A 27792-nucleotide genomic window follows, 5' to 3' on the forward strand; every position below is an offset into this window, starting at 1 on the left:
ATCTATGGTTGCATGCTACTTCTAATCATTTGCATGTTAGTTCTTGGTGAATTTGGTGGTTGCATGTTGCTTCTAATCAACTGCATGTCAAAATCTATGGTTGCATGCTACTTCTAATCAATTGCATGTTAGTTCTTGGTATTTGAAGAAGTTATAATATATTGGGGTTACACTCTACTTTATCTAGAATGGACAGGTATAGTACAGAGTCTCAGAGGACACGATCTTGGACAATTGATATCTAGAGTCAGAATAATAGAAAGGATGTTTATTTAGACATTCGAGATAAACTTAGGAAAATAAGCCATGACATGTCTAAATAGTTGGTTGAGCACCATCGTATAATGAATGACATGTTGTCTAACCTAGCTAAGGTGGATAAGTTGACTGGATTTCTATTTGGCAGATTTTCTCATAGGGCAAATGACACAATTACCAAGAACTTGCATGAGGAGTTTGAGAAACTAGCTTATAGCCAGGCAGAGGTCTCAGATTCTACTCTACCATAGGAGGTAGTGGGTTTAGATGATGATTATGAGGATGTTTTTGTGCATGATGGTGAGATACCTAGTAGAGATGAGCAGACATTGAGCATTCATGACTTTGCTGAGAGAGAGTACCAAGCACAGTTAGATGCTTCATCACATGAGGTTGAGGCAGGTAGTGCTTCACATGATTTGTCTAGCCAACTGAAGGTGAACAAAGATAGAATTGTGACTTCATTATCTCATCATGACAGGTATGTGGAGTTAGTTGGTATTGGTCATATTACTCAGGTGAGGAGTTTGCTTGAGTTACCAACTGATTCTAGTTTATAGATATGGACTCGAGATTTTTATATTGGCATTTGGGATTCAGTTGACTGGAGATTTTTAACACTTTTTGGTAGCAATGTTTGTTTGGGTGCTATCATGGATTTGATTAGCAGATTGCACGGTGTTGTCTTTTCTTGTGCCAGCAACTTATCCGATGTTGGTATTAGTTTTTACACACCGGTGTTGGGCTTTGTTCATATATCCAGTCAACCATACTTGGTAGAATGTGTTGATGATATTTCATATTTGGCAGTGTGTACAGACGAGTCCCAGGATCATATTGGCATTGATGACATCCAGGAGGATACAGTGGGCAGTTTTGAAGACTTGGTTTCTTTGGGTACAAAGGAGTTGGACAGTAGTGCTACAGTTTTTGATACTCCATTTGTTGATATGAGCTTTAGAGTTGATTCATAGGATATGGATGGTAATAATCTAGAGACTAGTAACTTTGAGGATACTCCTTTAGACAGTGCATCAAAGGAGGTTTGTAGGAGACAGTCAAGCCAGTGCCATCATGTGTCTAATTAGTTGAGAGTTAGTGAGCGAGACATTGCTATCGCTTGCCAACATTTTGATGATGCTCGTCAATTGTTAGTAGTTTAAGGATGGGGTTCTCCTACTAGTGATGAGCAAGGAAGCAGTTATCTTTCCTTGATAGAGTTCCACTCTTTATGGGAGGCTATCCAGATTCTGAGATAGGATTATATGTAGTTGGTAGCCGACAGAGATTATCTTATGGAGTGGGGCAATACAACATATGATGCATTGTTGGCCAAGGAAGATGAGGTGAGTGAGCTTACTAAGCAGCTTGAGGTGACTTTTGAGATTCTTGAGAGTACACAGTTGGCTTTCAAGGAGTCACAATTTCATTTGGCTAAGGTGACCATGGAGTTAGAGCAACTACAATCTTTACTAGATTCTATATAGTCACAAGCTGTGGTGTCTGATGATCCGAGGATGTCCATGGTCGAGATTGTCAAAGATAGTGGAGATGGGGATGCATCCATCCTTGATATTAATATTGGCATATCAGGTTCATCCCCACTAGAGTTAGGTTCAGTTGAGTTGGGTGCTGCAATAGATTGTTGTGGTATGCCTAACATGGTGGTGACCTCTAGCACTAATGGCATGAAGACTAGAGATGTTGTATCAAAGACCATGTGTGATGTTGGTGAGTTGATAGTTGGCATGGTTCTTGCTAGTAATACTACTCCCTTGGCGATGTATTTAGAGGTAGTAGTTAGTTCCAACTTGTTTAGTGACCAATTGTAGTTAGTTACATCTGGATTGCAGTCTGAGCCACTGACTGAGATTGGCGCATTCTATCAGCATTACATTGTGAGTTATGCTCATCAATTTACCTTTGATGACCATGTTGATGAGATGATGACACAGAGATGTACTTTGGTTCCTAGTGCTTATCATTAGTTATGGGATAGTTTAACACCTCGAGATGAGAGTTGTGATGGGCATGACATGGCGATAAGTTTTGCAGTTGACAACTTGATAATACGTGACTTAGAGCAGGAGTTTCAAAGTGATGCTTCAGCAGGTGTTGTTATTGATTCTACTCCTTTGGCTATGACATATCCTAACTTAGCTGGTGATTAGTCACAGTGGGTTGTATCACTTGTTCATGGTGAGCTGTTGAATGAGGTTGGTTTTTTGTATCAACATTATATTGCAAGGTATGTACATCAGTTAGCATTTGATCATTGTGTTGAGGAGTTGGTGGCAGGAAAATTTGGTTTGGGTTCCAATTCTTGCTGTTTATCTTGTGATGGCTTTTCACCATCAGGGGTGCATGGGAGTTATGGTTATGAGATAGTGGTCGGTGATCTACAAAGTTGTGTTGACTGTAGGAGTTGTATAGTGTGTGGATTCTCCATACTTGGTACAGTTTCATTCGAGAGCATTCACCATTGTTGTAGAGTTGGATTGTACATTCTGTATAGGCCAGTGGAATGCGTTGATGGTATTTACTATGTTGGTAGTTTGATTTTTCCACTTTACTTGGGTTTTGATGCTCTAAGAGTTTGTGTCTCGTGGGTTTCTAATTGTGGAAGTTGTGACTTTGGAGTTTGGTTGAGCAGTAATTGTTAGTTTGATTATGGATTCCTCTTGGTTATATTGCAGAGGATATTGCAGGAGCTTGTGTTAATTGACAATAGTATAGTTCATGACTACATTTGAAATCCAAGTGGATTGATTGGTTTATTGGTCAGCCATTGCTTGAGGACAAGCAATATTTGGAAGGGGAGGACTTGTCATGTCCCCTTTTCAAATAATTAAAAATAATAATCTTTTCTAAGTCAGGCAGGCCCAAAAAGGTGAAGTTTTAGAAAAAGGGGATAATCTTTGGAAGCTAATGGACTAATAAATGAAAATTATTATTAAAATATGTTTTATTAACCCCTCTTGGATGTGAGTTAGGGTTATGCCCTCTTTTAAGGAGTTTGGAGGCATTTTGGGCTCATTCCAGAACTTAATTTTTGTGCATTGCTTTGTTGTTCTTCAGAGGCTGCCAAACCTGTGGAGAAGGAGACCCAAGAATGGGAGTTTTTAGGTTTCTAGGAAGGTTAAGGATGGCATTTTGAAGCCATCCCATGTGCATGCTCATGCAGAGTTTGCCTTTGTGCTGAACAGTGCAGATTTGTGGATTTTTTGGGTGTATTTTTGTAAGAGTTTGGTGTTTCCGGTTGAGTATTTCATATTAGTTTGGGTTGCTGCTGTATTTCAGACTTTTAGATGTTAAAATAGAGCTGAATATATGTATTTGATCATGATTATACTTTTTTGATAGATTATTAGTGTTTTTGTGGTGTTTTCGAGCTATTCTATGTTGTTTTTGGGAGCCCGATGAGCATTGTTTTTATCCTCCGTTTGGGAGCTTTTGTGTAAATGTTATACAGATCTGAAAATGTCATTTTGTAGGCTGTTATGCTGCTAAAGTTTTTTTATAAAAATGTCCACTTTCAGATTTACTAATAATATGTGAAGCTGTGAAGTTTTTGGCACTATTTTCGGCATACCCGATTTGGGGTTTATTGAGAAATTGGTGGATCTTTGAAAGATTGGTTGTTTGATCTTAAAGATCTGATTAGAGGCTTGAAATATCACATAAAAATTAGAAAAGAGACATTTCAAACAAAAGCACCTAGAGGAAAGGTTGAGTTATGATATAAAAAGGGAGTACAAGAATCAGCTAAGACAGTGATATCATAGTGCATTAATAATCCACTTAAGGTTACAAAGGCTGGTTACACTAAGCAAGTTCAAAAGAATAAGTTAAACAAATTTTGTCTACCAAGCTTGACCAAATGGATAGTAGGTGCTGAGAAAAGTTGGTGTAAGTCAAGTAAAAAATTAGTTGGAGCCGAGTAAAAATTTATTTTACTATATGTTGAGAAAAATAGTGGATGCCAAGTAAAAATTTAGTTGATGTTGAGCACTAGTAAAATTTAGTTTGTGCTGAGTGATTTTTTAGTGGATGTCAAGTAATGTAGTATGTGCCAAGTATTAGAAAAAAATAATTCCAAGTGGCTGCATTATTAAAAAGATCATGAATTTGATGGATCTGAGTTGACAAGTTTATTTTCTTGGATTATGTGAACTAGGTGGAAGATAAGATTGATGAGCTGGTGGCACATAATTCATGGTAAACTATTTTGAGGCAAATTCAAAGAGGATTGAAGGAGAAGTTTTTAGAAGTGATATGGAATGAGGAGCATATTTATTGAATCCTACTTAATCTGTCTTAACCCTAAATTGGATGATGGAGAATGAATAGAAAAAGATCTTAATTCTCTATTTATAGGGATAGCTGGTTAGAAGAAATGGTTATTATGTGTAAGAACCCAAGGAAGACAAGGAGTCAAGGGTATTGCTTCATCAAGTGACCTAAGTGAAGAATTTTCATTAGCATGTTAAGAAAGAAGGATTAATGATATGAATTCTTGAAGGGTGAAAAATCTACTAGAGCTAAAATGTGTGAAAGCTAAGCAGAATGGAGGACTAAAATAGAGAGTTGTAATTTACAAATGAAGTTGTAAGTTGTTATCAGATCAAAGCCTTACTATTACTCTCTAATAATTGTATCAGTCTAAGGTAAATCCTTTGGATTAAGGTTGTCTTAATAGTCATTTGTAAATCCTTTAACTGGGTGACATTCCAAATGAATGGTCTAACATCTTCTAACAAGGCTCACTCCTAATAGGGTGATTAGAATTCTTTAATAGGGTCAAATTTAATAGTGTGTATTGTAACCTTTAGCAAGGTTGGCCTTTCATAGGGCATCACTTCAGAAGAGTGAAAAAGAGTAGCATGTTGCTATGGTTTTTCTCAAATTGAATTTCCACGTAAATCATTGTGTCAAATGTGTGATTGAATCTATTATGTTTCATATTTACATTTTTGCAAATTACTTTGACAGTAACCTACAAGTCTTTAACTGATTGCATAAATCTTATGGATGCATGCATTATGATAAATGTTTTATTGGTTCACTAAACTGTGAAAAGTTTTTGTTATACATCTGGGCCTTGGATAACTAATTCACCCCCCTCTCAATTATTATAAATAATTCAACCAATTGGTATCAGAGCTATCTACTTTAGAGGACTAGTTTGAAGATACTAGAAGCACAAAGATCAATATGTCAAAAAGAGATGTACCCAAGATGAATAGAGATAACTTCCCTACATGGAAAAGTTTGATGAAGCTACACCTTGGAGGACTTGGAGATCATACACAATCTATGATTACTACTGATCATGTTGATCATGTTGGAGCCTAAACTACCAAGGATGTGAAAAAGAAGAAAGAACACAACTACGAAATGCTAGAGATTGCCTCTGCTTTAAGCTATGCTGAATTTGATGATATCAAAGGTCTGAATAGTGCAAAAAAAATGTGGGATGCTCTAACCACCATGTATGGAGGAGACAAGAATGTTCTAGGAGCCAAAGCTAAAAGTCTCAAAGGTAAGTTTGATGATATGAGAATGCAAGAAGGTGAAAATATTGCTCAATATTGTGCAAGGATAAAAGATGTTAATGCAATAAGAGGAGCTAATAATACAATACATGATGATACTATACTAACAATTTTTTTAAGAAAACTACTACCTATATATGTTATTAGATTTTTTGCAATTCAAGAACTAAAATGTATACCAAGGAATAATCTATCTCTTGAAGGTCTTGTAGGTTGACTCACTACTTTTGAGCTATCTAACTTTGACAATTACAAACCTAAAAAAATTGAATCTACTTTCAAAGCTAAGTTTTCATTAAAGGAGCCCGATGAGGAGGAGAAGAAGAAGAAGAAAAAAAGGACAAAGTATGTGTCTAGTGATAGTGACACAAATGAGGAACATGTAGAACAAATTGAAGCACTACTGGCAAGGAGATTTAACAGAGGTAAAGGAAAGTTTAAAGGTAAATTTTCTATCATTTGTTTTAATTGCAATGAAGTTGGTTATATTGCTACTAGATGTCCAGAGAAGAAAAACTATAGAGGTGGTGACAAGTACAAAAGTAGAAGAGATGAAGACAACAAAAATTACAAAGACAAAGACAAGAAGTCTTGCTACATTGCTAATGAGCAAACAAAGATGAATTTGATAAAGATGAGGCAACTACACTTGTGTCTTGTATGAATAAGAATGAGAGATGGATCATTTACAGTGGGTGTTCACACCGTATGACTAGAGATAAAAGTAAGTTCATTATATTGAATTGTTTTGACGGAAATATTGTAAGATTTGGTAATGATGCACCATGTTTGATTAAAAGAAAAAGGTTCTATCAAACTCACATAAAAGATTCTATGTGAAAATGCTTACTATGTTGAAGGACTTAATTATAATCTATTGAGTGTGTCATAATTGAATAATTCAAGATGTACAGTTGAGCTTGAAAACAAGATTGCTAAGATATATAATACTAATGGACAACTAATTGGAAAATGTGATCAAACTAGGAGTAATCTATTCTATCTTGATATAGAGGATGCTACTTGTCTAATTGTAAGATTTGATGATGTGTGGCTATGACACAAAAGGTTGTGTCATGTTAATTTTGATAACTTGGTCAATATTAGTAACATGAGAAAAGTTAAAGGTTTTTCTAAGTTGAAAATTCCTAATAATGTGATGTGCAAACAATGTCAGGCAAAATGACAAGGTCAAGATTTAAGAGTAAAAATCACACTTATAAAGGAATACTAGAGATTGTTCATACTAACTTGTGTGGACCAATTCAAATGCAAAGCTACAAAGGAGATAAGTACATTATGCTGCTTGTTGATGATTATTCTAGAATGATGATAGTTATGTTTTTGAAATTGAAATATGATGGTTTTCAAATGCTGAAGTGGTACTTAGCAAGAGTTGAGAACAAAATAGGTAAAAGTCTAAAATGTTTGAAATGTGGTAGAGGAGGAGAATTTACATCAAATGAATTTGAAATGTTCTGTAATGACAAAGGAATCAAAATATAGACATCTACTCATGGAACCAATTCACAAAATGGAATTGACAAATGGAGGAATAGGTCTATAATGGACTATGCTAGGATACTCATAATAGACAAAAATGTTGCTTTGAAATACTGGAGAGAAGCTGTCTATACCTTGAATCATGTACAAGTCAAGAAAGGTACTCATTCAACACCTTTTGAACTATGGTATGGATATTCACCTAATGTAAAATACTTGAAGATATTTGGAAGCAAATATTTTATTCTCAAAGATTTCAAGAATGGTAAATTAGATGCAAAAAGTGAAGAAGGTATATTCCTAGATTATTTTATAAGAAGTAAAGCTTATAAGTGTTTAAATACTAACACTAACAAAGTTGTGGAAAGTGTAAATGAGAACTTTGATGAATATGCAAAAGTACATGAGACTAAACTTATAAAAGAACTAGAAGAATACAAATCATTTGTATACTTTTAGGAAGATATGTATGGTAAAGAAGATAGTGCAAATCAAACTACAAACCAATAGCAAGGTTCAATAACTACTGAGTCACATAATATGAATGTCGAGTGATGTTCAAGAATTGAGCTACATCTAGATGTCAAGTTATAGAATGAAGTTGAGGCACATTCTAATTCTAAAATTTGTGTACATGAGAGAGATGCTGAAATACTTGATAGAGATGTACATAGTGACTCTAAAGTAGATAGACCAAATAAAGAAACCAAAGCTGAACTAAGATTGTCCAAATATGTCAAGAGACATCATCTTGCTACACAAATCATTGGAGATAAAAATGATAGACCAATTATAAGAAATAAGTTGAGAAATGATAACTGCTTGTGGAGCATGAAAGAACCTAAAATAGTGAAAGATGCTTTAGAAGATGTGGATTGGAGTAAAGCCATGGAAGAAGAGATTGAACAAATTAAGAAAAACAAGACATGGACTCTAGTTCCTAGACCAGAAGACAAAAATGTGATTGACACCAAGTGGGTATTCATAAACAAGCTAGATGAAAATGGTGAAGTCACAAGGAATAAGGAAAGATTAGCCTACAAAGGGTATGCACAATAAGAAGGAATTGACTATGGAGAAATATTTTCTTCTATTGCTACATTGGAAGGAGTAAGAACTCTGCTTACTTATTATGTATACAAAGGTTTCAAAGTTTATCAAATGGACATTAAGTCTACATTTTTGAATGGTATATTAGAGGAATAAGTTTACATAGAACAACCATAAGGATTTGTTGATTTTAAAAATAAGAACATTATATTTAGACTACAAAAAGCTCTATATGGTTTGAAGCAAGCACAAAGAGCATGGTATGAGAGACTTCATAATTATCTTGTGAAGATTAGATTTGAAAGGATTGATGATAACAACAATCTGTATATAAAGATAGAGAAAGGAGGTCAAGATGCTTTATGTAAGGCTTTTGAAAATAAAATGAAGCAAGAATTTGAAATGTCTATGTTTGGAGAGATCAAGTTCTTTGTGGGTTTGCAAGTACATCAAATGAAATATGGTATATACATCACTTAGTCAAAATATGTCAAGGAGATATTAAAAACTTTGGGTTGGAGGATTCCAAACCAATAAGTACACCTATGGTGATAGGCCATAAATTATCAAATAATGATGATTTAGCTAAGGTGAATCAAACATTGTATAGGCCTATGACTGGAAAATTACAATATATAGTACATAGTAGACCTAATATTACATTATTTCTAGGGATAGTTGCAAGATTCTCTGCTAATCCTAGGGAGAATCATTTGATGGTTGTAAAGAGAATAATGAGATATCTAAAAGGAATAGAAGAATATGATCTATACTACAAAAAAAAAATATTTTTTGAATTAATAGCCTATACTGATGTTGATTGGGCTGGAAACATTGATGATAGAAAGAGCACTAGTGGAAGAGCATTTTTCTTAGGCAAGAGGCTAGTTACATGGATTAGTAAGAAAAAAAAATTGCACTTCACAATCTACTATTGAAGCTGAATATGTTGTTGCTACTATAAATTGTTCAAACATTGTATGGATCAAACAACTACTTATAGGTATAAAGGAAGAGATCACTGAACTAGTGACACTTTATTATGATAATACAAGTACTATAAATATATCAAAGAATCCTATGATGCACACAAAGACTAAACACATTACAATCAAGTATCATTACTTGAGAGAATTAGTTCAAGATAAAGAAGTGAAGATGGAATATGTTAACACTAAAGAGAAAATTACTGATATCTTCACAAAAGTATTACCTAAGGATGCTCATGAGTATCTAAGAGGTAAACTAGGGGTGATATCCCTATCAAAGACTACCTAAGTAACAAAAGGAGTGCCCTACATCAAACAAGTTGATTTCCATATGTTACCAATTGATGTAGTGGATCTTACTTTAGGAGTTGCCTAAAGTAATCAAAGAGTTGAAACTTCAAATCAGTCACAAGCAAGGTGACATAGGGGAAAATGAAGAAGTTCATACCTACATATTAAGATGACAAGTCTTTGGCATTATTGTGAAAGAGAGAGAAGTACAAGAGTTAAACTAATCCTGAAGAGAGATATTATAGAAAGAGGGAGATATATAGCTAAGAGGGAGAAATCAGAACACACAGTATTAGGAAGAATTATTGTTGACTATTGAGAAAGAAAGTGTATTTGTTGATAACATATACCTAGTAAGAGGGAGCTACTATATGAACGAATATTTAAGAAGTAATTTAAAGGGAGTCATAAGGATGAAGATTAAATAGAACAAAATTTTGTAACCTATTCAAAAGATGAAAGTTGTTGATAGAGGGAGAGATTTTAATATAAGAAATTATTTTCTTTTTGGTATTTTTTTGGTCTTACTATTGTAACCTAGACTATTTGGTTTTCCATCAATGCCAAAGAGGGAGATTAATGAAAATAGATTGATACAAGTATGATAAATATGTTTTAATCATTTTTTTGTCACTAATATCAAACCTACTTTTTTTTACTAAAACAACTACTTATATGATTTTGTTGGTGTAAATAAGTATTTACTATTTACACTTTACTTAAATTTACTTTGGTTAATGCATTATTTTATTATATTGCATTATTTAGGTGAGACACTTAGGATTTTCTATACTCTCATGAGTTGTCATGTTGACAACATAGAAGTACACAACTCTATTTCAGCACATGGTGTTTATAACACTGGAGTTTGCATCATTCACTAAGTTGTCATGTAGACGACATAGTTATTCACATTCTCATTTTAGCACATGTTGTTTACAACACTAATTTGCATGCTACACCATTGTAAGCTTATCCTCTTATCATCACATTTACTTCCATGCTTAATGGAGGATAACCCATATCTGGTGGGCATGTGTTTGGTTGTATGAATTATCATGTTGCTGACTTCTATGCATTCTAGAATCTCTCCAGAGGCTTTATATATAGGCACTCCTAGTGTACTTTTATATGGCATATTGAATGCATATATCATCATTATGATCATACTCTCTCTTTGGTCTACTGTTGTGCTTGTGTTTGAGTTCCTTCATCTTGGGTGAATTCTGCCCTAAGCCAAATTCTTACATGGTGTCAGAGCTCAAGGAGATTCTCTACACATAGCCTTTCGAGACCAGTCATGCTTTAACACCTCGACCCAAATCTAGAGAATCTACAAAAATTAGGAGTGTCTAGAGCTAGATTTGACCTCACCATTGCATTTAGAACGTCAATTCAGTGAAGATCAACTACAAATTTTCCTATTCTGGGCTAAAGTTGATCATGAGGCATTTTTTTCTGCAAACTAGGTATGATCTAATTTGATTTGCAAATTTATTTTAGATTTAAATTTTAATTAAATCTCTACATTATTTTTTTGATTTATGTATTTTTGGATTTTTTTGCCTAGTCAGAGATTTTTTTTTGTAGAACTGGGAAGTCACATCCTGGCTCTACAAAGAATATTGTAGGGAATATTCTAATTTTATGTGGGCTCATTAATCTAAATCTAGATGAGACTTCACATTTTTCTGGCATTTAAATTGGACTGGATTGCATTATAATTTTGTTGCAACCCTGACAGACGAAATTCCAAATCGGTGGACATTCTTGCCTTCCCACAACAACTGGTAGGTTTGTTACCACTATGTCCTTGCGACATTTGTTTTAAACAACTGCCTACACTATTTTGTATCACATGTGGGATATTTGAAATTTTGGAATCTGGTGACCTGCATTTTCCCAACTCGAAGCTAGCCATGCCAAAACAAAACTTGGTGCTCGCAGCTTATATTCTGGTAGCGAGCCAAGTTTCGTGGCATCCATAGTATATATTGTGGTGTAGATTGTAGTATCCAATAATCACATTCAATATATTTGGTGATTGTTATTTTTAAAGCCTCCTAGTAGTACACAAAATAATTCCCAATGATGCAAGACCCTACAACACATGGCCTCTCTATGACCTGCCCATGTGGCAATCCTATAGTTTTCTCTTGCACCACTATGTAGACCCACTAAATCCATGACACATGGTGCAATATTAGTGGTTCTCCCACTATATAAGCCTCTAGCCTAACACATCATTGGGTGAATAGTCAGCAGTGATAGGACACCCAGTCAGCATCTAATTAAGCAGACCATATGCTGAGTTAGCTACCACACAAGTAGACACAACTGCAAAATCTGTATAGTTTGTATGGTCCATACTGCCTATATAATGCTGACATCATCATGATGTCATGCTAACATCATCATAGGCTTGGAATCATTGACATCATCAAATACATGAGCCTAAATTTAACGACCATATGACTGTCATTCTAGGGAAAATTAGAACTATTGTGACGATCGTATGATTGTCAAATTTAACCCTATCTTTTGCTGATGCAACCTCTCTCCAAAACAATTTTTGATTTTTTAGTTCAACTTTGGGAAGCCATATCTCAATCATCCAGACTCCAAATCAAGTGTGATTTTTTTAAAATTGGGTAGAATTGCCTAATTTTTTTACTGGTGTAGCTCCTTTCTGATTTTGGTGCAAGGATTTTTTAAAAATTGTGTTTTTTGGCGACTATACCTACTTAATCCTACATTTTACAACTTCAAATGCTTTGTACAGGCACATTTGGACTCAAAAATATGTTCCATTTTTTTTGAAAGTGCATTATTTTTCATCTACTTTCTAGATCTGCAAATGTTGCTAACTTTTATGCATTCTAAAAGCCCTCCAAATGCCTTTATATATAGGCACTCCCAGTGTACTTTGATATGGCATATTGAATGAATATATCATCATTCTAATCATACTCTCTCTTTGGTCTACTATTGTGCTTATGTTTAAGTTCCTTGGTCTTGGGTGAATTCTGCCTTAAGACAAATTCTTACAAATTTAAGTACTATCACTTGTTTGATTGATGAAGAGGATTTGATCAAATATATGTAACAAAAGCACTTAGAGGAAAGGTTAAGTTATGATATAAAAAGGGGGTACAAGAATCAACTAAGGTAGTGAAATCATAGTGCATTGATAATCTACTTAAGGTTACAAAGGCTGGTTACACAAAGAAAGTTTAGAAGAACAAGTTAAAAAAAGTTTGTCTACCAAGCTTGATCACCGAGTGAATAATAGGTATTCAGAAAATTTAGTGTAAGCCAAGAATAAAATTAGTTGGAGCTGAGTAAAAAATTATTTTAGTGTATTTCAAGTGAAACAATTGATGTTGAGTAAAATTTTAGTTGATGTCGAGCACCAATAAACTTTAGTTCATGTCGAGTAATTTTTTTAGTGGATGTTGAGCAACCAATATGTGTCAAGCATTAGAAACAAATTAATGTTGAGTGGTTGCATTATTAGAAAGATCATGAATTTGATAGATTTGAGCCAACAAGTTTATTTTCTTAGATTGTGTGAACTAGGTGGAAGACAAGATTAATGAGTTAGTGGCACAAAATTCATGGTAAACTATTTTGAGGTGAATTCGAAGAGGATTGAAGGAGAATTTTCTAGAAGTGATATGGAATTAGGAGTAGATTCATTGAATCCTACCCAATCTTTCCTACCCCTAAATTAAAAAATGGAGAATGAACAAAAAATAAATCTTAATTCTCTATTTATAGGGATGGCTGGTCAGAAGCAAGCATTATCACATGCAAGAACCTAAGGAAGACAAGGATTCAATGGTATTGCTTCATTAAGTAACCTAAGTAAAGAATCTAAATTGGCATGCTAATCAAGAAGGTTTAAGGATATGAATGCTTGATGGGTGAACAAGATATAAGAATTGAGATATGTGAAAGCCAAGAAAAATGGAGGACTAAAACAAAGATCTATAATCTACAAATAGAGTTGTAAGTTATTATCAGATCAAAGTCTTATTGTTACTCTCTAATATTTGTATCATTCTAGGGTAAATCCTTTGGATTAAGGTTGACCTAATAGTCATTTGTAAATCCTTTAACCAAGTGACATTCAAAGTGAATGGTCTAAAGTCCTCTAATAAGGCTCACTCCTAATAGGGTGATTGAAATCCTTTAACAAGGTCACATTTAATAGTGTGTATTATAACCTTTAATAGGGTTAGCCTTTCACAGGGCATCACTTCAGAAGAGTGAAAAAGAGTAGCATGTTACTAGTGGTTTTTTCCAAATTAGGTTTCCACATAAATCATTATGTCAAATGTGTTGTTGAATCTATTATGTTTCATGTTTACATTTCAGCAAATTGATTTGACAGTAACCTACAAGTCTTTAAGTGATTACATAAATCTTATGGATACATGCATTATGATAAATGTTTTATGGGTTCACTAAGATGTGAAATTTTTTGATTATACATCTAGACCTTGGATAATTTATTCACCTCCCATCTCAGTTCTAAAGAATTCCAAAAAAATTCCTCTAAATCACATGTGCACTTGAACTCACTAGGTAAGGTAATAATGAATTCCTAAATTTGAAATATACATTCAATTTTTCCAATTAGGTTTGCAATAAATGCACTTGTACTCTGGTAAGTGCACAACAACTATCTTGGCCTTTCATTCCTCTTTTCAATTACTTAGGCACTATCACCTTGCTTGGTTAATGTAATCACCTAAAAATGGTCATCTAGACTATTAGCCCCCTTCTCAGTATTTTGGCTAAATTAATTAATCATTTGTCTAGGCCAAATTGCTAAAAAATAATTAATTTGATTATAACCTATAGTTTGACTATATTATCCTAAGTTCATATTTGATTAAAAGAACATGTCCCCTTTTAATTTAATGAAAGACCCCATTCTACTAACCTACTTAATGTGCATATATAAAGTCCTTTTTCTATTTACAAATTAAAAGAAAAGAATTTTGTCTCATGTGAAAAGTCAACTCCTTTTCATTCATTGACTTTCTCTTACACATGGATCATGCCAAAAGTCAACCCCCATCCTTGATTATCAACTTCTTTGATCTTGATCTCAAACATCTATCTAGCTTTAAAAGAAAGAGCTCTCCCCTTCCCAAAGGATCCATCTTCTTGAATATTGTTATGCTACAAGTTTCTTGATAGATTTCTTGGAGCTTTGTGGAAAATTTCTCTCTTCTTGTCTGAATTATCTCATCACCATTGTCATACTAGTTTAAAATCATCTTGTATATTAGTTTAGATTCATATAGTTTGTCTATTCCTTTTTCTATAGCTTAAATCACATAGTTTAACTAAGATGATTTTTTTAACTTTCCCATTTTCTTAATATGGTTGCATTGTAAATCTTATTCTAGCATAGACCAATCATACTTGCATTGCATATTTGAGGATTCCATTTGGACACTTACATTATTGTTCTTGTCTAAGGAACCTCCCAATTGAATGGTCTACTAGCCAAGAATGTACCTCTAAGGCTTAGCTGAGAGCTATTCATATTGCTCAAAATACTTCCTTGCACTCCATGGATAGGGAGCTCTAAGACACCATTCAACCATTCCAACTCATGAGATCACTTGGATAGAAGGGTTTAGAGTGGTACACATTTCTAGTGTACATTTTTGGTGCCCACTGATGGGGCAAATTAATATCTTAATTTTGATATAATTTTCATAGTTTAGACTTACTCTTTTTGCTTGTTCAAAAATATTTGTGTTAATATCTTGTGAAATTATTCCAGAGATAGCTAGAACTTAATAAACCTATGGGTAGTGTGTATGACATATTTTGCTTAATAGTATACATAGAATGCACTATTTCATATAAATATCTTAAGCTATGTTCTAATATCTGAATAAGAGTAGGAATATTATCTTGCATATATGTTCTAAATGTTTCTAACTTTCAAGAAAAATAAAGAGTGACACAAAGGGTGGCGATTACTGCATTAAAGGAAGAGGATGATGAAGAATGATCATGACAAGGAAAGCACAGTTCAATTCCTAAGGATAAGCCACACCTACAGAGGAGTTATTATTGTAGAAAATCTAGGAGACACAACTTGCTATATTTCCTGCAAGTTGTTATTTTTTTGCTTAGTAATAAATGTACTATGTCATGGTTGATCTTCTGCCTTCTTTTTTGGTGATGTTTGTTCAAGACTCAAGACTCTATATAATGGATTTGGATAATCTTAGTAAGCTAACCTTGGAGAAAATAGACAATGTTGGTTTAAGATTTAGAAGTTACCCTTTTTTTGTTCTTCATGAATTATTCAATTGATGTAATCAAAGAAGGATTTTAATGAAAGAGTGGTTTTGGAATATTTTTTGTGTTCATAGTCATTTGAAACCAACCAAGGGGGCCCACTTGGGAGGTGGAATAGATTTAGGTAGAGTAGATTCATTCTTTACAATTTCCTATTTTCAAGATAGATTTACTGTTTTAGTCCTACAACACTGTTACTATGAAAGTTCTTGTAGCACTTGTAGAAAATGATCATGGTGGATGTTTTGAGTTATTAAGTAGTTTAGGTTCATTTTCAAAAGATTTCTATAGTTATCTACTATTATCCAAAGTGTGTTTACTATTTTGTAATAGTAGTATAGATTATTTTCATGCATTTTACTTTTCTACAACATAGGTGTTAAGTCTCTTAAAGGAACTTAATGCACATATCATGTTTACTCATTTCAATTCCTACATCCTTGGGTTGAAAATTAAAGTTATTTCATGATGGAATAGATAGTCTTGAGAATAGATATAGTATCCTTGAGAGAGACATTGGTGTGATTATCTTCATCTATTATGAAACCATACATTTTTGGGACTGTTGTTGAGAGCTATTCATATTGCTCAAAATATTTCCTTGTACTCCATGGATAGGGAGCTCTAAGCCACAATTAAAGCATTCCAACTCATGGGATCACTTGAATAGAAGGGTTTAGAGTGGTATACATTTCTAGTGTACATATTTGGTACCTACCATGGGGAAGAACATTCTAGTTTTGCTCCTAATCTGCATATTTTCTCGTATTTTCCACTTGTTGGCTACTTCTTTATTTTTTTACATTCATAAATATCAGGTGATACTTTCTTAGTATCATAAAGTATTTTTTAGTACTGTTAGGTGATACTTTTCTAGTAAAAGTATTGTACACCCATACTAAACTATATGAAACTAGTATAGTAAGTTGTATTGCATGGCTATAGGAAAAACTATCACACCAAGAAAAAATATCATACCAATATACTAAAAAGTACCATATGATACTCTTCTAGCATAAAATTTTGCCTAGCCTGAAACTGCTTGCTACTAGGTTCTTTAATCAATTTTTCAATCTATTTCTATCTATTTGTTGGGCTTTTTAGGTCCATTATAGTCTAACAAATGTATGGTTTTAGGTTTTCATATTATTTTTGGGACTAACTCGTGTTGGAAAAATGGTTGTGCTTATAGGTTTTTTCCCTAAATTCTTGAATACTTACCTTAAAAGAATGCATGTCAAAGCTTCAAATGCAAAAATGATACTAATGATTATTTGTAGCTACATCTCTTTCCCCTTCACACATCTTATCTCATTTCTTCATGTATGCCACTGACCTCTTCCAAGATTCAACTTTGGTGGAGCATATTATAGATGGACTTGGTTTTGATATGCTTCTTAGATTAGAAGGTATTTGTAGTGCTCTGCATGAGTATTTATTGATTATGGGAGGACTACCCTATGCAGGGAATCAGGGATAAGTGGTTTTTTGCACAACATGTGTAACCTTGACATTCAAAATTTTGTGTTTTCCTTTTTTAAATCTTTGGGTGTAGGTAATTTAGGTAAAGATGATCATCTAATATGGTGCTATAGAGCTAATCTATCACCTCATGATTGTGCACAACTACAAGCTAAGGCTAGTGTAGTAGATGCACTTATTATGCATGACCATGATGTATTGGTGCAATCTAGTTTGGTGGGGTCTTCAACTTAGCATCCTCTCAACATCATGCAGATTGATCATCCCTTGAATAGGTTGGACATTTTAGTTGATAGAGAACCCTCTCAAATGGAGTGGGAACCATACTGATAGTTTCCACTTTTGTTCAACTAGATTTTTGGAGTGTATCATACTAGATTTGACATGATGTTGGTATTTTTGTGCTAGTTCTATAAAAAAAATTATGCCATTTTGAGGCTATGGCTATCGGACTTAAAAAATTTCTTCTTCATAACTCGGTTCTTTGTGTCAATCTACATTAGCCACAAATGTATTTTTTAGCAAAAGATATCAGTTTTGTGGTAATGTATAATGATGTATTAGTTAACTTCTATAATTTGGGTAAAGATTGAAGGGTTTCTTGTTGTGTTCTCCCCTTCATGAGCCCTTGAACTAGCAAGGCTACCTAAAGGCATAAAAATCAAACAAGTGCGTGTATTTTCATTATTTTGTGTGTGGAAATCCTACTAATTATTCATTTTCATAAGCACATAAGACTTGTGATTGTGGTCTCTTAGTGGTAGGAAAGTATTCTCTTCACCCTTGTGGTGAATCAAAAATCTTGACTCACCTTTAGATTTCAAAAGAAAGAGGATTAATTGAACTTTTTTGATGTGCTTGGGGGAAACAATTGAGATAAGAGAGTATGCTCTTCACCCTCATGGTGAATTAAAAATCTTGAAGCTTAAGAGTGGATCCAATCTTTTTTAGTTTAGAATCCTTTCGAGGGTCTGCTCTTGAGAAATCAAGAGAGTGACCCAAGTAGGGATAAGAAAACTTGACTATTCTAATCCACTATATACTCAAGGCTACCAGAAACACAAAACTATGGTAGATGTGGTGTTTGTCTTCACTTCATGAGAATACTTTTAGCATTTTGACCATGAGGAAAATTCTAGGCAAGAATGCTTAAGGTGCTCTTGTGGCCGTGAGGTCCATTACCTTTCACAAGGTAGGGTCTCCCGTGATTGGGTGCAAGAGGAACATTACAAATGGAAGCCCTTTCTAAACACTCTAGCTTAGTAACTATCTTATTTCTCTGCTCAACTTCTTGGTGCAAGGATCGATCCTAGTGAGTTACTCAAATCACCCCAAAATTTTACACTCACCATCTGTGTCCCCATGGTTATGCTTATGGTATCTCCATGACAAAGCCAATATCTCTTGTGGGAAGCCACTTGGTAAGAAGTGAAGGGGCACTTAGTGTGGGCCACATTGTTGAGTAATGAACCTTGACTCTCAGGTAGATCTTATTGATAAGTGTTTTTGAATGTGTTGGACATGTGTAAACATTCTTACAAATCAAACATCTCATTAGCATGGATAAAACATTATTTTGATATCACAAGTGTGTGTTGGAAAGGTTGATTTGTCCCTTGTTCAATAGTTTAAGACATGCAAAATACCCTTATTGTTTGTAAACCATGTTGTTCTCTAATAAAAACTAAGGTCCTATACTTTCCACACAACATTTTGGTCTAAAAAAAATTGATATTCAACCTAAAACACAAGTTTTTTTTGGGGTCAAAACTACTCTTTTTCACAGTTCTTCAGCACACTATCGTATAACTATTTAAGAAATATAGTATGACATTATTTTCCTAAAATTGTATCACATGATTAATATAAGTTCTATAATTTGGCTATAGTGAACTATATCACCCTCCTCAAGAAAAAGTATTGCCTGAGAAAAAAGTGTCTCTTGGCTACTATAAACTCTATTGTATGATACTTTTTTTCATCCTAATATCACTTGGCTCTTTAAGAAATATCATCTAGATTGTGTCACTCCAAAACAAAGTCTATACTACATCTTAGCTGATCTAGGGGTATTGTCACTTCATCTTGCCTAAACTTGGTAAAAAATATATGCATTAGGTAATGTTCTAAGTCGAAAAGATGGGTTTAGTTTATCAGATGTAAGATAGAAATGATCACTAATGGTCATTTGTTAAAACTCTTTTACCTTTCTATGCTAGCTAATTACTATTGACCTACTTGATCACTCTTGGCTTGGGTTACTAGAGTTGTTAATGCTTGAGCACTCTTGACAAGTTGATCACTTATTCTATCTTTGAAAAGTGATCATTCTTGACCCTGCAAGCTTCAAATCAAAAACACTTCTCTTATCCTATTAAATGAAGACATTTCCTTACATTCCTATTGCGACTAGTTTCCAAGTCAGTAAACATAGTCATCCTTCTTTCACCTTCGAGGTAGACACCCTCTTCGACAACCTTGTGTGGAGGATCTCATCTCTAATAAACAACAAGAAGTTAATATTTGGCATAACCCACTCTATAGCTTTGAGAATCTATTTGGTACACTCTTTGATACACCTAGGGGTGAAAACAACATCTCACTCACCATGCATCCTGAGGAGATAAAACTTCACCTAGAAAAAAAAGTAAAAGACTCAAAGAGGTCATACACATGGCCACTAGAAAAAGAGCCTATCATCAATTTGAGTCTATTTCTCATGTATAGAATGATGAAAATAAGCAAGCATAGTATAGTAACCCATTTGATAATATCCCTCTTGGTGGTAATGATGGAAATAATATGCCTCCTAGGACTCCTAGAGTAAATGCAATAGCATGCCCATCACCATCAAGAAATTCACAATCACACCATGAAAGTGAAATGAATGATGAAATCACTTGTGAAGACTTGATGAGATTTCAACAAGACAAGGTTTCCCAAAGGCTTATGCTCAAATTCTTAGAAAAAAATGGGGACCAATACTTTTGATACATGATAGAAAAGGGATGGAAACTCCCTCAAGACTTTAATAAGCAAAGGATAATAAAAAAATGAGAACCCATTGAGGCTAAAATTTTGAGAGAAGAAATTAAAGAACTTAGAAATTAACTTGCACAACTACAAGTCTCCAAAGAACAAACTAAAACCTCCTTTGTTGAGTCAATATGTTCTCTTCCTTTTGATAGGATTCTTTACATTCTTACATTTCCTAGGGATATAGAGATCCCAAATATGAAAAATATGATGAAAATGGTGACCCCCATGATCATGTGAGGCACTTCTATGCTATTAGCATGGACTTTAGGCATGATGGCACTTACCTCATAAGGTTGTTTCCTAGGAGTTTAAGAGGACAAGCCATGGAATAGTTTACAAAAATGCTACCTCCTCTCAAAATGTTTGATGAACTTGCACAATGTTTCATCCAATAGTATTCCTACAATATTCAATATCCTATTACTATATTGGATTTGTGCAACATCAAATAAAAACAAGGAAAACTCTTTGCAATGTATCTCCAACAATGGAGATCTCTACATTCTAGATACCTTCGGCAAGTTCCTAAAACCAAGAGGATTAGCATCTTTTTCAATACACTTGTACCAAAACTCTCCTTTGACCTTAGAAAATAATTATTCACATCCTTCAATGCCATGGTTGAAAGTGCATACCACATTGAGGATGTTGCTATTAGAAAAGGTGGCATTATATTGAATAAAGAAAAAAATGGCAAAGATAGGAACACACCTTGGAATAAAAACAAATAAATTATCAATGATAGAGTAGTGGATGATCCTAAGACCAAGGAGTATTCCTTTAACCTTTCCAATTCTGTTTATGCTACAAAACAACAAGATACTTTAAAGTCTCAAACATCTAATACAAAAAAAAAATTGCTAAGAAAAGATGTGTTTACACACCTATGGTTGAACCTTATGAAGTGATCTTAAAGACCTTACAAAAAAATTGGTCATGCTCCTAGACAACTCATGACCCTATGACCCACCCATCAAACCTACTTGGTGAAGAGAGGCCCATGTCTATAAGTATCATAGGAGAAAAGGCCACAACATTGAAAACTACTTAAAGATAAAATATGTCATTCAAGATCTCATTGATACTAGCAAAGTTGTAATGGATGGCCTAGTAAAAATATCTAATCACAAAGCCTTCAAACAACCATTACTAGAGTACAAAAAGGGTGAATCATCCAAAGCTAACAAGCAAAACCATGATGCAAAGATCAACTATACATACATTGACACTGACAATGTCATAAACATGATAGAACTTGTTGAATATCTTTGCAAGATGGGTCCTAACTCTGAAAGGAACCCAGTTATGATATAGATGATGAAAGGCCCAAGGTTGTGCTAAAAATATGAAATGCTCAACAAAAACATAGGAACACTTGACCTAATGTAGTTCTTAAAGTGGCATAATCTTCCTCCTTACATGGTAAGATGCTTAATGTTGTCACTAGGAGGCAAGCAAAAGTTGTCCACAAAGTTGAAAATGATCTAAAAAATGCCTCATCATTTAAACAAGAAATTGCCTCAGTAATCTGTAGTTATGACCTTCTTAATCAGCTACAAAAAACCCTAGCACAAATTTCCATCTTTGAATTGTTAGAGCTATCTCCTTTGTACAAGGATATTCATGAAAAAGCCTTACACTCAGTTAATGTCCCAATGGATTTTGATGCATAGAGGTTTCAAACTATGGTGAATCACATTTCTTCACCACATTACCTCAAATTCTAATGAAGGGTACTCGCCTTAACATCATAAACTCATAATAGAAAAAAATAAACAATAGCAATGCGACAGCAAAATACAGACTTCTTATTATTGCTGCAAATGTCGAATTATAGAATTTAGAAGTATAATATGCTAACCCACATGGGCACCTTCATTATAGTAATTTACAAGACTAAGTTGTGAACTACCACCTAGAGCTATCCTAGAAAATGTTTGGGCCTTTCTTAAGAGGCAATTTTATGCCACCTAGGAAGGTTCTAGACATTCAAACTTAATACCTAGGGCTGACAGACCCTAACAATACATATAGAGTCAATGAAATACATCTTTAACATTTATTTTAGATATTTTAGGTAGCCAAACTTTGGAATGCCATAACTCTCAAACCGTTGCTTTGATTGGCTATTATAACCACTTTTCAAAAATGATATCTCATGATCTATAGGTTAAAAATTGTAGAAGCACCCTTTTGTTGAGTTTTCAAACCTTATCTAGGGCCTCTAAGGCCTTCAAAACTGAGTTCAACAATTTTTCTCCAAAATTTTATATCAAAAATCCACAATAACTTCTCTGATACTTAAGTTAGAGTAATGAAAGTTTTATGGTAGGCTTATAATTGTAAAATGAACCTTCTTGTAGAAAATTAGAACATTTTAAGCTCGTATAAAAAACTTACTAAAAATAGAAAGTTCCTAGAAATAGTAACCCCCCTACTTACTAATCATTATTAAAATAAAGAAGGCTAAAAATAAAATTATATTTGGGTGATGCAAGATTTCTCTTGGATGCTCTTGCATCAGACACCTAGGGTAATTTGAGAAGTGACTCTATCACATCTTAGGTCTTCAAAGGAAAACCAAGATAGTTAACCTCCTACTTTGCTAGCCATGATGATCCTCTACCAGCCTCCCTTTCCATTTGACTAAGTTTTTCTCATAAGTTTTGTTCCTTGTACCAACATGGCTATCTAGTATCTCTTCAATCTCCTTTGTAGCCAAACTAGCTACTAAAATACTCTACTGTACTTCTGCAACTTCATCTCCATCACCTCCTTCATAATACTCTATCAAATATGAAACATTAAATAGTGGTCAATATTCAATTCAGTAGGAAACTCCACTTCATAAGCATGCCTTTTCACTATCTTGCATAGTCCATGCTTCTTTATCTTCAACTTATTATATGTACCCACTAGAAAATGCTCCTTTCTCAAATGAACCATGACTTCATCTCCAATCTAAAATTTCTTATACCTCCTTTTCACATATGCCTTAGTATTATACTATGTATTCATCTTTATAATGTGCTTCCTTACCTCATCATGGATTTTTTTCAAATGTTCCACAAATTCTTTTGCTTCAACACTACTTATCTCTCCTTTATCCAATTGTCATCGCAATTCAGAATCCTTTCTAAGATTAATCTCATATATAATTTGGAATGGTGATTTACCAGTACTCCTATTTATAGAATTATTATATGCAAATTCTACCTATGGTAAAATTAGATCTCATCCTTTTGGTTTGTCTCCAACCAAACATCTCAATAAATTTCCCAAACTACAATTCACAACTTCTATCTATTCATCCATCTATGGATGATGTGATGAAATAAACTTCAACTCCATCTTCAATTTCTTCCACAATGTATACCAAAAATGCCCAACAAATTTGGTATCTCAATCTAAAACTATACTCTTTGGCAAACCATGTAGTCTCACCACTTCTCTGAAAAACAACTCTACCACATGAACAACATCACCAATCTTCTTGCAAGGAATAGAATGTGCCATCTTTAAAAACATGTCAACCACTACAAAAATAGAATCATGCCCACACTACATCCTTGGTAATCCAAGAACAAAATCCATGCTAACATCCTCCCACAACTTCTCTAGTATAGGTAATGGTTGATACGACCCTATATTTTGCTTCACTCCTTTCACCATTGGACATTCTCTTCAACTCTATACAAAATTCTTCACATCTTTCTGTAACTATAGCCAGTAATTATTCTCAACAACCAAAGCAATGGTCTTATCTCTGCCAAAATGTCCAGCCAATCCTCCACTATACTTCTCCTTGATGACATTCTCTCTCATTGAACTTCTAGGAATGCACAACTGGCTTCCTTTGAACAACATACTATCCTAGATCATGAAATCCAACCATTTTATTCTATCAAGTGTAATAGGTTCTATAAAAGCCTTGCATGCTTTACCAAAATTAGGATCATCTAGATACAATGTACCAAGTTCCTTGAACCCAATCACCTCAATCTATATTTCTGTCAGCAAAAGTTGTCTTCTGCTAAGAGCATCTACAACTTTGTTAGACTATCCACTCCTATGCTTCAAAACAAATATATAACTCTAAAATAGCTCAACCCACTTCAAATGCCTTTGGTTTAATTTTCCTAAACTATTCAAACATTTCAAAGCTTGATGACCAGTATACAAAATGATCTCCTTAGGAAGAATAGAGCATCTCCACTTCTTCAATGCTTGAACTATAGCATAAAATTGCTGATCATATAATATTTTATTTTTGCATCATTCAACTTCTCATTAAAATAAGTAATAGGTCTACCTTCTTAAATCAAAACAACTCCTATTGCAATACCATTAGCATCACACTCTACTTGAAATACCTTGTTAAAACTAGGAAGTGCTAAAATAGGCTACTCAATAACTTTATATTTCAACAGATTAAAACTCACATCTACTCCTATAGTCCACTTAAATTATTTCCTATCTGCTCTCATTGTTTCAGTTAGGGATCCACAAATACTGTGAAAACCTCTTATGAATTTTCTATAAAAACTAGCTAGTCCATGAAAAGATCTTACCTCTATTGCACTTTTTGGAGAAGGCCATTCAAGGATAGCATTCACTTTCTTTGCATCCACTTTTGAAACCTTTTTCTATGACTAAAAATCCCAAGTACACTAACTCCTTTACAAAACTGCACTTCTTTAGGTTTATCAGTAACTTTTCTTCCCTCAACTTATAAAATACCTTGCAAATATGAATCAAATGCTCCTCCAATGTCTTACTAAGGATCAGAATATCATCTAGGTAAATAATGAAAAACTTACCCAGAAACTCCAGTACCTCATTCATGAGTAACATGAAAGTGCTTGGTGCATTGGTTAACCCAAAAGGCATGACTAACCACTCATACAATCCTCTTTTTGTGAAAGAAGTCCTCCACTCATCACCTTCTCTGATACAAATCTGATGGTACCCACTCTTTAGGTCTATCTTTTTGAAATACTCAGCTCCACTCAAACAATCCATAATATCATCCATCCTTGGCAATGGAAATATGTACATGATTGTGATCTTATAGCACAATAATCTATGTACATCCTCCATTCTCCATTCTTATTTGGTACTAATATGACTAGTACAACACATGGACTTAGACTCTCTTGAATCAATCCCTTTTGCAACAATTCATAAACTTGTCTGTTCAACACTTCACTTTCTACTAGTGTCACTCTATGCACTACCTTGATTGGAAAACTAGCTCCTAGAACCAGATCCATCTGGTGATTGATCTTCCTCATTGGGGGCAATCCATTAGGTACATTAGTTGGTATAATATTAGAAGACTCTCCCAACATATCTACAACTTCTATAGGAACCTCCTCTACTTCTTCTTTACTATCTTTTAGAATTATATAAAAACACATATGCTCACACTTCATACCTTTGAGAAAATATTTTCCATCAAGAAAACATATTCTAGAAACACTACATACATTTTCTTATTTGTCCAACAACTTTAACTTATGCTTCACTCCATCCTTGGTCAAAGAGTAGGTATTTTCTTACCCATCATGTACAATATGCCTATCAAACTGCCATGACCTACCCAACAACATATGACAGATGTCCATATGTATGATATCACATAGCACCTCATCCTAGTAGCTTCCAGTCTTGAGCTTCACTAAGCACTACTCATTGACCATGACTTTATGTTCATCTTGCACCTAGGCAATACAATACAGACAAGGGTGTTTCTATCTCTTTAGCTTCAGCTTTTTGACAATCATTTATGACACCAGATTGTCAATACTTCTATCATCAATTATCAAATCACAACACTTATCTTTACATTCGCACCTTGCATGAAATGAGCTCCTTGTTTGATCAAGTTCATTCTCACCACTCACCATGAATCTTCTATTAATTAGGATTTCTCCTCTTTTAGCATCTTTAGAATGTGATGATTTGGCATCTTCATCAATATGTGCAACTTTGGCCTGATCTTTTTTCTTCAATATATCCTTCCTTGGCACTAGAAACATTCAAATGCTCTATGTCCTTCTTCTCTGTAGTGAAAACATTTTCCATAGAAGCCTCCTCTTCTAGATCCTTGTCCTCTACCTCTTCCTCTTTGATTTCTATTGTTCTAATCATTGAAACTATTATAATTTTTTCCCCTCTAGTTCTGATTTCTACTTCTAGCCTCATCCTTATTCTTCTAATCATCATTATGGCCATCATAAGATCATCTTCTAGATCTTCCATCATGACCTCTTCCACTATTCTTGTTGTTTAAAATTCTTACTCAGTTTCTCCTCAACTCTTAGGGAAAATTGGTATGCCTCCGCAATACTATTCATTCAAACTAGAATCAGCTTGTCCTAAATACTTGGCCTTAACCCATTGAGATGACAAATCACTTTCTCCTTATCAGCTTTTGTATGATTGATTCTAATGAGAATTCAGTAGAACTCTTTGATATACTCTTGAATAGATTTTCTTGCTTGCTTCAACCCTCACATTTTCTTCAACAGCTCAAGCTCATAATCCACAAGAATAAATTCTCACTTTAGTTTAGCTATCATCTGATCCCATCTAATGATTTTGTCCTTTCCCTTTATATTTTTCTCCATTGAACCTCTTGCGACTAGATCTTTGCATGTCCCTTCAGTTTTGCCTTCTCAAACTTGACCCTATTAGGATCCTCAATATCTTCATACTAAAGTACTCCTCCAGTTGACTGATCCAATTGATCAACTCCTCTATGTTAATATTTCCCAAAAATGTGGGAACCACAAACTTAGGCCTTTTTCCAATCTTTGAGATGGCCTTAAAAATCCTTTCTTCCTTTAAATTTAGAACTGCCTCTACTTTAGCATTTTCTTCTTCTTTGTCCTCATCCTCACTTTCATCTCTTATGAAAAGATTTTTTCCTCTACTCATTTTTTCTTCCAATGCTTTCATTTTTCTTTGGAGGGCTCTAAAACCCTCAAGTGTAACACCTATTGCTCTTCTATAACACTCTCTTTGTAGAGGCACTTTTGAACTTCTGCTAAAACCCTAGTGCAAAATGCCTCACAATCAATAATCTATTGACACACTCAACCCAAACCATGGTCTTGGTGTGAATTGCCTCATAGTTGGCGATCTATCCACACACTCAAGAATTCTAGATCTGATACTACTTAATGAAGCGTGCTCCCCTTAACACCATAAACCCATTACAGAAAATGGAAATAATAATAATGTGAAAATAAAATTTGAACTTCTTATTATCACTGCAAATGTGGAAT

Source organism: Cupressus sempervirens, chromosome 11, assembly GCF_028749045.1.
Source record: "Cupressus sempervirens isolate cs-2001-9-10 chromosome 11, ASM2874904v1, whole genome shotgun sequence".
NCBI classification, from domain to species: Eukaryota; Viridiplantae; Streptophyta; class Pinopsida; order Cupressales; family Cupressaceae; genus Cupressus; species Cupressus sempervirens.